The sequence below is a fragment of the Pan paniscus genome, chromosome 13 (assembly GCF_029289425.2).
Source record: "Pan paniscus chromosome 13, NHGRI_mPanPan1-v2.0_pri, whole genome shotgun sequence".
In the NCBI taxonomy this organism is placed as follows: Eukaryota; Metazoa; Chordata; class Mammalia; order Primates; family Hominidae; genus Pan; species Pan paniscus.
Window position 1 is genome coordinate 129,589,725 of NC_073262.2, and position 15,460 is coordinate 129,605,184.

General features: G+C 44.2%; 1 protein-coding gene across 7 annotated transcripts in view; it reads left to right on the top strand.

Moving 5' to 3' along the window:
- Positions 1–15,460, top strand: part of RHBDD1 (rhomboid domain containing 1) — a 164,056-nt gene that overhangs the window by 132,749 nt on the left and 15,847 nt on the right. The gene's annotated exons all lie outside the window — the stretch shown is intronic.

Here is a 15,460-nt window from a genome sequence, read left to right on the forward strand (position 1 = left end):
GAGGCACAAAGGGAATCTTGAACTCAGAAGGAGGGTCTGGTGTACTGGAATAACACATTTGAGGCAGTTTCTATTTTCAGAAGTTTACAACTGTCCCCCCCCCCTTAATTTTTTATTTTATGTCCTGGGCTGCTTTTAACCTGGTCACATCGTCATCCCAGCCCTCTCCCCCCGCATTCCTTAAATGGTTGTCCATGAAGAATAAAAGGGAAAAGAGAAAAATGACAAAGAATAAAATCACATGGCCTCCTAGGATATATTTCTGCACTGTGCTATGTGATCCTTTCTTCCCAGAATTGAATGTATTTTCCCCTTTTACCTACTATTGTTGCTAGCTGGGAGAATTAAGGTGTTTCTTAAAGTGCCAACAAAAGAGAGAAATAAAACTGAATTGAGGAGCTGTCTCCAGCTTCTCATTTTTAGGACAAACAGAAGACGGTGTCTGCTTAGAACTGAAACTAATTGAAAAATGGTTTCATTTTTTACTAAAATAAGCTTTTTTCCCCCCCCTTTTAACCTTTGTCTCATGATATGAGTCTCATGATATGGACCAAGTTTTATCTGTACATGAAGCATCCTGGTTTGTGTGTGAATTTGTCCATCGTGAACATCTGTTGGCTGCCAGAGGGCACGGAAGCAGCCTTATTTTTAGGCACTGGTAGAGGTCCGTTTCTCTTCTCAGGGGCTGCTCAGGCAGCAGGTGTGTAGCATCAAACATAGCGAGAGGCATTCACCACCTGCAGGAATAAAGCTGTAAGGAGTTAACAATTTTACTTTTCATCTCTGCCAGCCTGTGAAATATTTTCCAATGTACTTTTTTTATTTGATTCTCAAAACTGCCTTGAGGACCATTGTTTTTGTTTGTTTTCATAAAGAAATTGAGGCTCAGGGATGCGACTTTCTTCAGTATTTCACAAGGCAATCTTGGCAGCTGGTGTGTGCCTCGGAGAGGAGGGATATCCTGCCCATCATGTGGGGACATTTGAGGACCTTCGTGGACTTTTACTTTTGAAAGCCCTGCCCCACATCATCTCAAGTGTATTAAAACATACGCAATCTCCTATCTGTCCCACAGATCCCGTGTATAATATATATCATCATATATGTGAGCTGAGTTATAAATAGTTGAGATGGTACATTTCGTAGACACTTAATTAAATGTTTACTACTTTTAATTTTATAGTTTCTGTTTCATTTTGGAACCAACTAATTATTTTGAGGTCTGGAACATTTTCATGGGCCTTTAAAAAACTCACCCTCCCTAAGTGCTGTCCCTACAGTGGCTGAAGCCGCCTCTTGCTCTCATTCACTCCTGTTTCCCTCCTCACACCTGTGGCAGAACCGAGGCAGGTGCTTACTAAATGCTTGTTGGTGAATGCCCAAGTGAGTGAGAGAAGGAATAGAAGAAGTAACAAATAAGTGAAGTACAAGTAAGTGGCAAAGTCTGGTGTCGAAGCACGTCTGAACCCTTTGCGGGCTCATTTCCTTTGCACTGTCATCACAGTGAAGCAGAACGGGCATCTTCAAGCTGTGTATCAAAGTGTGTTCCTCCCCATTTCTCATTGTCTTGTTCCAAGCCAGTTTTCTTCTCTGTTACAGCTAAGGCATGAGAAAGAATAGACTACCAGGTTATTTGACTTTTGATAAGTTCATGAAGCAGCAATAGCCACTTTCAGGTCATAATCCATTCTTTTCTCTCTGTTTAGTTGCTATAGTTTATTTTTTTGCCTTGCAAATATGGGATAAATGTGGCTACTAACATTCAAATATTCAGACAAGTTTCTTGACAAAATCAGAGAGGTGTTTTTTGCCTGTTGTTTCTTTTGGTTTGTTTTCTTTAGAATACTGGACATTTGCTCTAAGTTATCTGTCATGTAATTTGTGTGTTTTGTTGAGATATGATTTTTTTTTAATCCAAAGGTGGATCTTTGTGGCCTTTCTTCAAAGCTCTAGAATTTGGTGGCAAGGAACTTATTGAACATGATAGAAAACTAGAGAGAAAGCAAAAGCCCACTTCTTTTTTTTTTTTTTAATTTTACTTTCAGTTCTTGGATACATGTGCAGAACATGGAGGTTTGTTACATAGGTCACATGTGCCATGGTGGTTTGCTGCACCTATCAGCCCGTCATCTAGGTTTTAAGCCCCACGTGCATTAGGTCTTTGTCCTAATGCTTTCCATCCCCTTGCCCCCTAACTCCCAACAGGCCTTGGTGTGTGCTGTTCCACTCCCTGTATCCATGTGTTCTCATTGTTCAACTCCCACTTACGAGTGAGAACATGCGGCGTTTGGTTTTCTGTTCCTGTGTTAGTTTGCTGAGAATGATGGCTTCCAGCTTCACCCATGTCCCTGCAAAGGACATGATCTTATTCTTTTTTATGGCTGCATAGTATTCCATGGTGTATATGTGCCACATTTTCTTTATCCAGTCAATCATTGATGGAAAAAGCCCACTTCTTAAGAAAGACACACAAAGGTGCTAAATGAGAGGAGGGAAGAGAGAGACAGGGATTACCTAAAGAGCAGAGCCATCCTCCTCTTTCTCAGCCCTGCTATGCCCCCTGGAAAAAGGGGTCTGCCCATATGAGTGGGCCTGGGAAGGCTGCTCCACCCAGTTCATCTGGACTCCCAGGGTCACTAGATGGCACCAGGGCAGACGTGGGCCACACTCAAAACCCTGCAGTGCTGCTTCATGGACGGACCTTCTGGGTCAAGGCAGGAGCTGGAAATGGTGGAACTTGCCCTCCATCTATGAAATTTTTTGAGTCAGTCATTCAGCAAATAATGACTGGACACCTATGATAGTGACACAACAGTGAACGGCACAGACTGGTCTCTCGAGTCCAGGGGCTCTCTGCTCACACTCGGCCAAGCTCTTGCTGTTTAAGGGTGCCTTTCATGAAGTCTATTTGAAATGTTTTGGTTTTTGTCAGTTTTTGGTTGGGTTATAGGTAAGTACACAAGTTACCACATGTATTTAGAAGGCCGAATCCCTCCATTTATCAACTAAAGTTAAAGAAAGGAAGGAAGCCTGTAGCAAAAAAAAAAAAAAAAAAAAAAAAAAAAAAAGCATGCAGGTTCCCCCACTGCTATATGATTTTCTATATTTATGTTTTAATTTCTTGGTAGGCCTGGACTTCAAAGTAGAGATTCAGAGCCCTGCCTGAGTTTGGGTTGTGCCCTGTGGCTGCCATCCTTCCTCACAGAAGTTCCTCCCTGGACTTCAGCCTCGGGGTTCTTGTTCACTTTCAGTATTTCTTTTTGCAGTGTGTATGTGTGTGTACGAAACTATATAGTGTTGATTGTCCTTAAATGATCTTCTTCCAAACTCGTCCAAACCATTTAATTTGTAGCAGGAATCCCAAAGTATATCCTCCCCAGAGAAAGAATGAGATTTGCCTGGCATCAAGTTAAGGAAATCATTACTCAAAAAAATTGTGTAAGACATTTTCCTGTGCTAGAGATGCTGGTGACCAAGAAGTGGGTGCCTGGGGGAGATGTCTGGGCTTATTACCTGGGAAAGTTGGGAAGTGAGTGTTTGCCTGTTCCTTTTTCCACTCTGTTTCCTCATTGGCTTTGCCATTTACCCAACTGCCCCCATTCTAAGATTGGTGCTTACTGATCAAGAGCAAAGCTCTACTGCCTTAGGAGTAGTTCATAAAATGATTCCTAGATGTAATATTCACTCTCTTCCCTGCCTAGTCCCCTTAGCAAGGACCTCTCTAACATTTTGTGTTTGAATTGTTTTCTTCCAGAGACAAAGGTAAGTTAGATCAAGAGTAAACAGATGGAGATGTTCATTCTTGGAAGCAGCAAGCATTTTGTTATCATTGTTATTGTCTGAGCAAGTGAAAACCAGATGAGAAGAGCCTTGACCTGCCTCCTTCACTAGCAGAAGTGAAGTAGATCGTATCTTTCTTGCAGCATTCCTGTGAGCGTTAGAACAACTCCGGAGCCCATGAGTAAGGCTACTGTGTGTTAGAATCGTGATTCTGCCTGTTCATCCTCCTGGCTGCCCACCCCTGAGAATCTCCTTTTCGTTCACATGGGCTGTTTGATAGCAGAGTGGCTGCCTCTCTGCAATGAGCTTGAGGGTTTTGTGGGGAAGAGGCCCAGTGCCCCTCACCACCTTTCCACATGCTTGCCTCCTTACCCAGTTTGTCAGGCTTTGACAGATGGCCGGCGTTTGTCTCACCTGCGATTCCTTTTTGCACAGCACTCGGTGTAACACTTCAAAGAAATAATTAGCATTCTGAGTCTTCTCTGCCCTGTGCATAGAATGTGGGAAGGTTCCGCTGAAGAGGGACTTGAGCCCAGAGTGTTGTATGGGTGTTGCCCTTTTTTTATTTTATTTTATTTATTTTATTTTATTTTATTTTATTTTTGAGACAGAGTCTCGCTCTGTCGCCCAGGCTGGAGTGCAGTGGTGTGATCTCGGCTCATTGCAAGCTCCACCCCCTGGGTTCACGCCATTCTTCTGCCTCAGCCTCCTGAGTAGCTGGGATTACAGGCGCCCACCACTGGGCCTGGCTAATTTTTTGTATTTTTAGTAGAGATGGGGTTTCACCGTGTTAGCCAGGATGGTTTCGATCTCCTGACCTCATGATCCGCAGGTCTTGGCCTCCCAAAGTGCTGGGATTACAGGTGTGAGCCACCGTGCCCGGCCTGGGTGTTGCTCTTTTTAGTCCTGAGTGTCAAGGTATTAACTTCTTTAGAGTCACTTTTTCGTTGAACAAGGATGTACAAAAGAGACATCTAGTTATTACATTCTTCTGGTTTGGTTCTAAAATAAATGGGAAGGTACCTGTGGAAGTGATTTGCATAGATTTCCAGGCACCAGGATCCTCTTTAGCGTCCCGCACCCAAGAGCAGGGTGGATACTCCCTGCAGGCTGAGAGTCGTGAACTGTACAGTGCTGAGAGTCGTGAACCATACAGTGCTCACGGTGTCATCGTATAATTGGAGATCACTCTTTTCAGGTACCTCGCCAGTGCGTGGCTCAGGGACATCCTGGAGATCTTGGTGCTCCCATTACCATTTTCAGGCCATGTATCTCTTCCAGGCTGTGCTCCTGTGGCACAGATGAGGCCTAGTTCCACTGCTCGGATGGCCACACGTGAATCAGCAGCAGTGACTCCTTGGTACGTGGAGAGAACTGGGACTCTTAGTGGGTAGCAAGGAAATTATGTTTTTAAAACCACCAGCTCCTCCTTCCATTTAGTTGGCAGTTCCATTTCTAACATAAAATCTTTCAGATCTGAGCTCTCCTAGGGCCTCCCAAGATTTAATATGGTGCCCCAGAATGATAAATGAGAATAAAGAGAAACTCTTCATAACAGGACCATGTAGAAAAGGTGGAATCGATGCCCCTGAGGTAATTAACTTGATTGTGGTTCTCATTTCACTACACACACAAACACACACACACACATCTATAAATACATATATAAAATCATCACGTTGTACACCTTAAACTTATACAATTTTATTTGTCAATTAGACCTCAATAAAGCTGGAGGTGAGGGAGGCCCGAACTCAATGACGGTTTGCTTTCCTCAGAATGGCCATGGGGTGAGGGAGGGCCCCACTCCTAGAGGGAGCAACTTCTTGATTTTCCTCATTCTTATTTCCCCCTCGGGCCACCCAGAAGCCAGGCCAGTCCTACTCAGATGATAGAAAACCTTATTAGCCCTCCTAATGAAATGGGCAGTTTGGTACAGAAGAGGGGAATCTGCTTGGATTTAAAGATGGCGTCAAACTATTGTCCAATGCAGGGAAATACATTTATTTCTACATGCAGAAGGAACTCATTAAAATCTGTTAGGCTTGGAATTTTCGACAATGATTTATACATAAACTCCTTAAGTATTGCCTTGTGTACTGACATATTAAAAGTTATGATGATGCTTAGGAACTACAGATTATTTAGAAAATGTTTGAAAAGAGATAATACACAAAAGCAAGATTTCATTGTCGCCAATAGATAGCAAGCAAGATTACCTTGTCCCTCTGAGGGTTCTGATTGAGTGCATTTGGCTGCAGTAGTAATGTAAGTGGCCCCAGGGTTGTTGTATTCTGTATCTAGATCTGGGGAACAGTCACACTCATGGTTCCAGTTGAAAATAGGTCTCCTGCCCCCATTAGCATAGCAGGGCCTGTCTGGTCACAAGTCCTGGCTGTTTGGTTTGGAGACTATGTGCAGTATGGATTGGAGCAGAGGTGCAAAGCCCCAAGTTTTTGGTACTAGGGACACTTGGAAGGTGTGAGAGCACAGCCTGCTCTTCCCTCAAGGCCAGCCCAAACTTAGCAGCCAAGCAGGGCTTCTGGGGCAGTCCAGGTGTGGAGCTATTGTCCATTGTCACTTAAGTCCTCTGTCACCTTGTCTGTGTCCTCTGGTCATACTAGATCTTGGATATGCCCACCCCCCTGGAGACACCACTAGACAAAGAGAAATGAGGATGTCTAGTCAGTGACTTCCCAAGTCCAAGTCGAAACGTCTGCTTCAGCTGCTTTGACATGCAGCAACATCAAAGGAGCAGTACCCCAATATAGTAACAATTTGTTGTAAATTATCAAAATGTGTGAGCTTTACCCACGCCTCCTTACCTGGAAACCCTCCCCTGCCTTTTCCTCTTGTTTGACTATCCCATCTTCACTGTGTAGGAGACTCACCACCATATACTGATGAAGAATGCACACAGTTCCGTGTGGTGCTGCTGCTACCTTAAGCTCATCTAGAACACTTAGAGGAAGAGAAGAGACCCCAGTCCAACTTCACACATCAGGCTATTGTCTCATTTTGAGAGGAGGAGAGAAGGGAGGGTTAGGAGTACCTTACCGGGGCCTGGGTGTGGCTTCTAAGTGCTGCCGGCACAAGGTACTATGACTTGGGGGCCTATCGGGTAGGTGTCTGGAGTGAGGCCTCTTGGCCCTGGGTCACAAGGGCAGTGATAAATTTCAATGACCACAATACTGCTCTGATATTTTTCCCCACTTGGTGGCATTTTATATATAAAACTGAGGCTTCATTTATTTTGACCCCCTCCTCCCATTGAAAGAGCCATTATCTATTTCTTAGAGGCCCCAAACAAACAGGGTGGATGGCAGAGGCCTCTTGTCTGGCACAAGACTCGGGTTCCTGGTTTACCCTTCAGGCTGGGATAAGGCTGGCCTCACAAGTGAGACTCAGAAACAAGCCACTGCTCTCCTGAATGCCTGTCTTCATGGAAAAAGGGATCTTTTTGGTCATTTGTTTCTGTGCCTTTGTTCTGGAAATGAGGAACTTGAGGCCCAGAGAAGTCAAGGAGCATCATTGGATGTCTCGCGTCTCTGGTTTCCCAGTTCAGTTTGTGTCTCCCCTTCGGCAGGCTCCCCCTCCCTTTAGTTTTGCATTTAACACAGTCTTGCCTTCATGACTGCCGCCTCCTTTTTTTCTGTAAACACGAATATGAAGTGTATTTGCTTTGCTTTTCAGCCTTGTCTGCCCCACTGAGTGTCCGAAATAGCCGACTGGAATTCATGAGAATGTTGCGTCTTCAGATGTTTATAATCCAAAAGAATCCCTTATGGTTTTTAATAATAAAACAACTTAGATGTCGGTATTTTGTGTTGGAAAGGCGAGCAAAGTTCACAATGCAGCAATTACAATGCAGTGCATTATGTATAATTTGTAGCCTGCCCCAGGAGCAATGGTGAACCGTGAAACACCATCCTGGCCCTGTAGCGTAATTAGCAGGATCAAACGCTGCACAGGGAGAAGCATAATAGTTGTCATCCGAGGTAAATAAAAGTAAGGAAAAGTTCTGATACACCCCAAATTATATAAAGAGCAGCCCCTATATCAGGCTGCAAATATGTCAAGAGTCTTCATTGCTAATTGAAGAAATCTTTTGAGGTTTAGCAGCTCATAAATTCACACTGGGAATTGGCCTATTGTTCTAAGTCTTGTCTTTGGAATGTAACAGTTGTACTTTTATATTGAGTTCCTCCAATAGTACCATTGTAAACATGAAGAGTTTGCATTTTAACGTAAATTTGAACAATGTGGTTTTAAAAGAGTTCACCACATCAAAAAGAGGCTGTTTGGGCATGTTTTATGCATTCTTTTCTCTATAGTATTTAAAGCTATAAATGACTCATAGAAGTATGTTCCATTTAGATCTGTCATGTTGGTGTAGTGTCCTCACTGGAGCTTGTACTGCCCTTATTTTTTTCTACTGTGAGATAATTATCTGAAAACAGGTCTAGGCCTTTTGCCAAGTCACTTGCCCTTAATCTGTCTTCAGATCCATAGAAACAATTCTAGAACACTGTTACACTTGGACTAAACAGCAACACATTTTGTGCCTTTTCATGATCATCTTTTTTTTTTAATTCAAATATTCAATTTGTACTCTTTTTTCTCCATGTACCAATTACAACCCTTCCTATAGCCTGCTAGCCCCCCATTAAAAATCTCTAATTTTTTGCCAAGCCACTAGTTGGAGTAGAGAAAGGTTGGATGGTAAAGGGAAACGTGTGTACTGGTGTCCAAAGCAAACTGGCGGAATATGAAGAGCGCTGGGCTTGGATCTGACCCCTGGACATATGGACCATACCGTTTTCTGGTGTGAGACCTCAAGAAACTGCCCACCTACGTCGAGCCTCAGTCTTTACATCTGTATAATGAAGGCAATATTTAGCACTCTACACCTCCTTCCATTCCTGCATTTGTTCATTTATTTGTTCATCCCCAGGCATAGAATGTGGACATAAACCCTCACTGTCCTTGCCCCCATGGAGCTCACAACGCAGTGAGAATGCACGCTGTCAAAATGATTAGATTCATGAATAATCACTAACCATGGCATCATGTGCTGTGAAGGGAGGGGATCCTGTGAGAGCTTCAGGCAAAGGACCCTCATTGGGGGTGATCAGAGGACACAGTCACTTCCCTGGAGAATTTGTGTTTGAGCCAAGAGCTAGAGGACATGAAGCAAGGAGAGATGTTTGTTTTTGAAAAGCTCTCCCAGCTGCTGTGTGGAGAATGGCTGGTAGGAAGACAGGGGCGAGCGTGGGGAAATGGTTTAGGGTTGTGTTAGAGTTCTTCAGAGGGACAGAAACCAATAGGATGTAGGTATGTATAAAAAAGAGTTTATTATGGAGAATCAGCTAAGTGATTACAAGCAAAGTCCTATGATAGGCCATCTGCGGGCTGGGGAAAGAAAGAAGCCATTCGTGTGGCTCATTCCCAGTCCAAAAGCCTCAAAACAAAGGAAACCTGCAGCGCAGCCGTCAGTCTGAGGCCCAAGGCCCAAGAGCCCCCAAGAGGCCACTGCTGAAAGTCCCAGTGTCCAAGAGCTGAAGAAACTGCAGTCTCATTGTTGTAGGACTTTCTCCTCAGTTCAGCTAAAAACTAGGTTCTTGTCACACAACCAGGAAAGATAAGGCTCGTGGACACATAGAAGGGTGAGAAAAGCAGAATTTATTGGGTGAAAAAAGGAAAAAACTCAGCAAAGCAAGATGGTTCCTGTTAACAGGCCCCCATCTCACCAATTGAATCCCAGGTCACCACCCAGGAACAGGAGGGGCCAGGCTCCTCCCCCCTGCAAATGGCTGGAACTTCCCGAGACCCCACCCCATCCTCCCATTGCACAGGTCAGTTGGAGATTCTCTAGGAGCCCGTTTTACTTGGCTGGCTCATCATATTCAAAGGCAAGAGGAGAGGAAGCAAGCATCCCACACAGGAGGAGAGAGGAAGAGCAAGAAGACTCAGCAGGCTGCGTACCCTTCTACCGTCTGCCCTGTTCTAGCCATACTGGCAATCCACTGGATGGTGCCCACCCACATTGGGGCACATCTTCCTCTCTCAGTCGCCTGACTTGAATGTCAGTCAGTCTCTGGCAACTTTCAGAAACACCCAGGAGCACTGCTTCACCAGCCATCTAGTCATCCCTCAAGCCAGTCTAGTTCACACCTACATTAACCATCACAGCGGTTTAGGCACTGGTCTAGGCCCATGATACAGGTGACTCAAACATAGTTGGTGACAGGACAGATAGAGAACAATGGACAAATTTGGGAATGTTCAGGTTAAAATGACAGGTTTTGATGGATTGAATTTGGGGACAGGACGAGTGGAAGAGGAAGGTGTCAAGGAAGACTCTAGGGTCTGGGCTTGTGTGACTAACCAGAGGGATAGTGGGGGCATTTCTGAGAAGGGCAGCCTGGAAAGGGGGTCATTAGTGTAACAGTCAGCACCACTTACCTTTCATTGCTTTGACCCAGGTGCTCATATCCTTTAATTCATTTGGTCCTCAGAACACACCCATGAGCTAGATTTTACAGATAAGAAAATTGAGGATCAGTGAGTAACGTAGCTTATCCTAGGACACAAAATAAGAGGCAAAGCCAGTATTCAACCTCAGCTCTTTCTGGTTCAGAACCCATGCCCTACTCTCGTTCCCCACCAGAGCGAGGTAGCAGAAGGGCAGCTTTGTAAGACACCGGTATCCACTCCAGATTTGGTAAGCAAGGTTCTAAGCAGAATGAAATGCCTGGAAGAGAAAACGGGAGATTTGGGGTGTGGTTCTGTGCCTCTTAGCTCTTAGGAAAACCATTTACCTTCTCTGAACTTCCATTTCCCATCTCTGACATGAGCAAGTCAGATCTACCATCCTGAAGACACCCCTCGTGTTCTGGAAATGCATGATGTTTATGATGTCATCCTGGATGCATCTCATACACAGTCTCCCATCCACACTTAATTAAATCTGTAGGGTTCCTTATGGTCTTAAAACCATATAGTCCTTTCTCTGCTAGCTTTTTATCTGGCCAAAGCACATATTTAGATACTTCCAATGAAGTTCAGAGAGCAACATATTCCTCTTCCCTTATCTAAATCTTCAGTTACCCAAGATGAGCCTAATTCTAGGTTCCTAACTTGGGAATGATGTTTAAAAAATTTAGTTCTGGAGTTTTCTTTTTCTGTTCATAAAATAAGTTTTATTTTACTAGAATTTATAAATAATTAATGTCTATTAATAGGCATTTAGGAATAACTCATTTTTTGTTGTTATTGAATATCTCTCTGTAGCAGAGACCATTTTAAAATAATTTCTGAGTTTAATTCTAGTTCAGTTTGAGACTGAGGCAGGCCATTTCAAGGGTGTAAAACCAGTCTGAGACACTCCTTGGCCTTCCTGAGGCTGGATGGGCTTGTTTGTAAGAGATGTTAGGTTTCCATCACTCTGAGTAAACTATCACAAGGACAGAAAACCAAACACCACATGTTCTCACTCATAGGTGGAAATTGAACAATGAGAACACTTGGACACAGGGTGGGGAACATCATACACTGGGGCCTGTCATGGGGTGAGGGATGGGGGAGGGATAGCACTGGGAGAAATACCTAATGTAAATGCCGAGTTGATGGGTGCAGCGGGCCAGCATGGCACATGTATACCTATGTAACGAGACCACACATTGTGCACATGTACCCTAGAACTTAAAGTATAATAAAAAATAAATAAATAAAGGAGCTCATTGAACTTCAAAAAAAAAAAAAGATGTTAGGTTTCAGTCACAGGATTGTCTCCTGCCTCTGTAGGTTAGCACACACAAGCACACGCTCATGCAAACACATGCAGGCACACACTTCCATGCACTCATCCACATGCACACACACACACACACACACACACACACTTTCTCTAATGGGGCACAAGATTAGGATTTGGGAGAGGGATAATGAGTTAATCAGACCTAAAAGAACACACAAAAAGTGGTTAATTAGACTCAGGGTTAAATGCCATCAAATACAGAAACAGGCGTGGTTTTAAAATGACCATCATACTTCTCAGACAGTTTTTCACATCACAGAAACTGGCTTCCCAGCCACCACAATTCTAGGCTAACTCTGACCCACATAAGAATTTCTCAGCTCTGGGGTGCAGAGAGCAAGGGCTCCTGCTTGTTTGTGCATTTCTCCAGATGGCTTCTCACTGCCACGTATCTCATGGAGCTTATCTACTCCAAACAGATAAAGGTTGCATCGCCCTCATGGTCCAAGTTATCTAGACCTTTGTGGAGAAGCCCACCCTGGTTTCCTAAACCACAAGCTGCTGCCTCTCAAAATTCATGGCTATCATACTTTTGATAAGTATATCATTCCTCTTTCACATATTTTCAACTTCCCCCCGCCCTCTTTTCTTTTCTTGCCCACCAAGCACACATCTGGCCACAGGCCTCACATGTGGTAGGGTTGGGCTGGGAGGTTCCCAGTGATTCCCTCAGCCCTGCCCCTAATGATTTGGGTACCTTTGATACCAGCCATGACTCACTCTAATTGCAGGTTTTTCTCAGAGCAGTTTGTCTTCCTCTAGTTCCACCTGCAAAAGATGGATGCCAGGTGGCTGTCAGCTTTAATAAGGGCTTTGGACCACTGTGTTCTCCTAGGCCGCAGATATCTCAGGGACAATTTCCTAGGTCGGGATTGTTTTTGTAATTATGCATTGATATTGGTATTTCTGGACCTGTAGTTATATACTAATCAGGCTTATGGTAGTTGAAAAGTAAAGATAATTTGAACTTTTAAAACATTTAAGACAGCATTCAGCATCAATAGATGTAATACATCTCATATCTCAGCCTATTTCTAGCTACTGAATGTTCTTTAATGTGTCCAGAACCCCAGAGCCCAGGCAAAGCTTGTGAATTTCATAGACAAAACAAATAGACTGAATTGTGTTCCAAAGTATATGGGTTTGTAGCCCCCACTCACCTGTTCCTCACTATTTGTGTCTCAGGATTTGAGAGCTGTTTAGTGGCTGAGGCCAGAAATTGAAATTTGCCCTAATGGTGTGTTAGCTTGTTCTTTCATTCATTCCTCAAGCATTTATGATGCACCCACTATGTACCAGGCACCAGGGATCCAGAGGTGAATTCCCTTGTTCCTAGGACTGGGTGAGTGACACTGGGCCAGTTTCTTCTACTCCAGTGTCATCACAAATAGAATTTTAACTAACGATTGTATTTGTTGTGTTTTTCAGGATAGCTGGGTTGCACTGGTATCTTTTAAAATCTACATCATCCAAGGTTGAGCATAGCATAACCTAGGAAACTACCAGAGTCTTTGACTCATAGTAAATGTCACCAGAAACCTACTTGTACTAAACCAAATGCCATGCTAGTGCAAATGATCAAAGGCAAACATAACCACAGAACACACTATGGCATTCCTGTGATCAGAGTTTCTCAAAGTGGGGCATGTGGGCATCTAGCTCACTTGAGGTGCATGTTAAAAAATGCACATTTCTGGGTCCCCCAACAGACATTGATCTGGAATCTTCCAGTAGAACCCTAGAATCTGCCTCTCACCAAGCTCCCCGACGTGGATTTGAGAATCACTCTTCTAAATCCAGCATCTAGTATTTAGCCCTTCGAAGCATGCTGTGTTTTCTGCGGGAATGTGGCACGGAAGTATTGGGTAGCTGTGGGACCTGGGGCCAGTTATGTGGTTCACTTTATTTGCTGCTAGTCAGTCAGGCCACCTAGCCTAGGGGCCAGCCACCTCAATCCATTTCTTTTCCCAGGCCCAACAGCCTTGTTTTACAAGACACATGGTTATCTGCAGTAGTTGTCCAGGGTGACCTAAACTTGACCACTCGGGGATGGTTGTTCTCAGCAGAAGTTGCCAACTTTTTGTCCCTTTTCAAAGTTCTTTTCCCACTGGCTTGTCTTTTTTTTTCCTTATTCCTTGAATGCTTGGGATGATGTTTACTTGTACTTTTTTTCACGTGCAAAGGTTAAGGAGTGTTTTAAGAAGATTGAGGTTTCTGAGGGAAATGTTGGCTAATTTCAAATGGTCTTTGATTTCAAAAGTCAATGAAAACATTCCCTTGATCCTTGGTTTGAAGGACTGGAAACTGGGCCATCTCTCTGGTTTGAAACTCAAGTGGAAGGGAGTGAGAAAAAAATAAAACAGGTCTAAATATTATCAAAAATGCTTCTTTATACCTTTAGCTGAACAGAAGATTTGAGAGCCTGGGCAAAACGCAATGGTGTAGGGGATCTTGTTATTTGTGAATGGAGGAACTGTCCCTGCTCGTATAGGAGGGTGAGCCATGCAGCTGGCATTGTGTCCCTTGGAGGGAGGGAGCTGCTGTCCCCGGCAATTATGAAGCCACCACTTAGGACAGAGTCCTAAGAAAGATGTGCTTTCTTCTCCACCAGAAAGCACATCTGTTCACCCCTCTGATCACTGGGGGCCTGCCCAGCAGCTGTGACAGCCAGCACCTGCTGAACTACCAGTTGCCAAGCTGCCAACTTCAAAGATGCTGTCTTAGTCAGTTTAGGCCACCTTAACAAAATACTACCATGGACCGGGTGGCTTAAACAACAGAAATTTATTTCTCACGGTTCTGGAGGCTAGAAGTTCCAGGTACTAATATGATCAGGTTATAGTGGGGTCCCTCTTCCTGGATTATAGATGGCTGCCTTCTCACTGTGACCTCACATTGGCAGAGAGTGCAAGCTCTGGCCTCTTCATTCCCTGATAAGTTTACCAATGCCATCATGAGGGCTCCACCCTCATGTCCTCATATAAACCTAATTACCTTCCAAAGGCCCCACCTCCACATGCCATCACATTGAGGGTTAGGACTTCAACGTATGGATTTTGAGGGAACACAAATATTGAGTCCATGACAGCCTTCGTGACCTCTCTGAGCCTAGGCGGACCAGGCAGAACAGCAACAGCTAACGCCCTGGGGTCGTAGGCTAAGGAATTAGAAATATTCTCCTGAAAGGAACCACTGGTGCTGGAGACTTTTGCAGATTCCTAGAACTCATGGAATACTCAATTTATAAGCCCTGGTCTTGTACATTCACTCAGTGCTAGGCCAGAGAAACCCCCAAGTCAAACCAAGTTCTGAGTGTCCTTAGACAGCAGTGTGCACTCTGAACCAGGCATCAGGCACAGTCAGAATGAGAGCTAGATGGGCCTTTTATCTCACTTCCGCCCTTCTGATGCTCTCCTGGGGGTTGGGGCGGGGGAGGGGGAGGAGGGGCAGAAGCAAAGAGGAGGATTGGGGGCAAGTACAAGTGGGGGGTTTGAGTGAAAATGTGAGCCAGTAACCAGTACCACCTGATTAGGCCTAACATAGATCATTTTGAGTATTACTGCATCCAGGATTGATTGTCTTATTACCATAGATTATGTCTGTTTATCTCCTCTGATTTGGAGTTAGCATATTTAGGAGGCTCCGGATCATTCCTGCAAAGCACTCACTAACACGAGGCAGCATGCACAATAGCAGGAGGAAATTCAGGATTAGAACTGGTTAAACTATCTACATTCATATCCATATCTGTATCTATATCTCTCCCAGTGCCTTGTCAGTCTCCTCTGCTCTGGAAGAATTCTGATATGACATAGAAACTGCTAGATGCTGGCAAATAACTCCTGGGTTTCGGGCCATCTA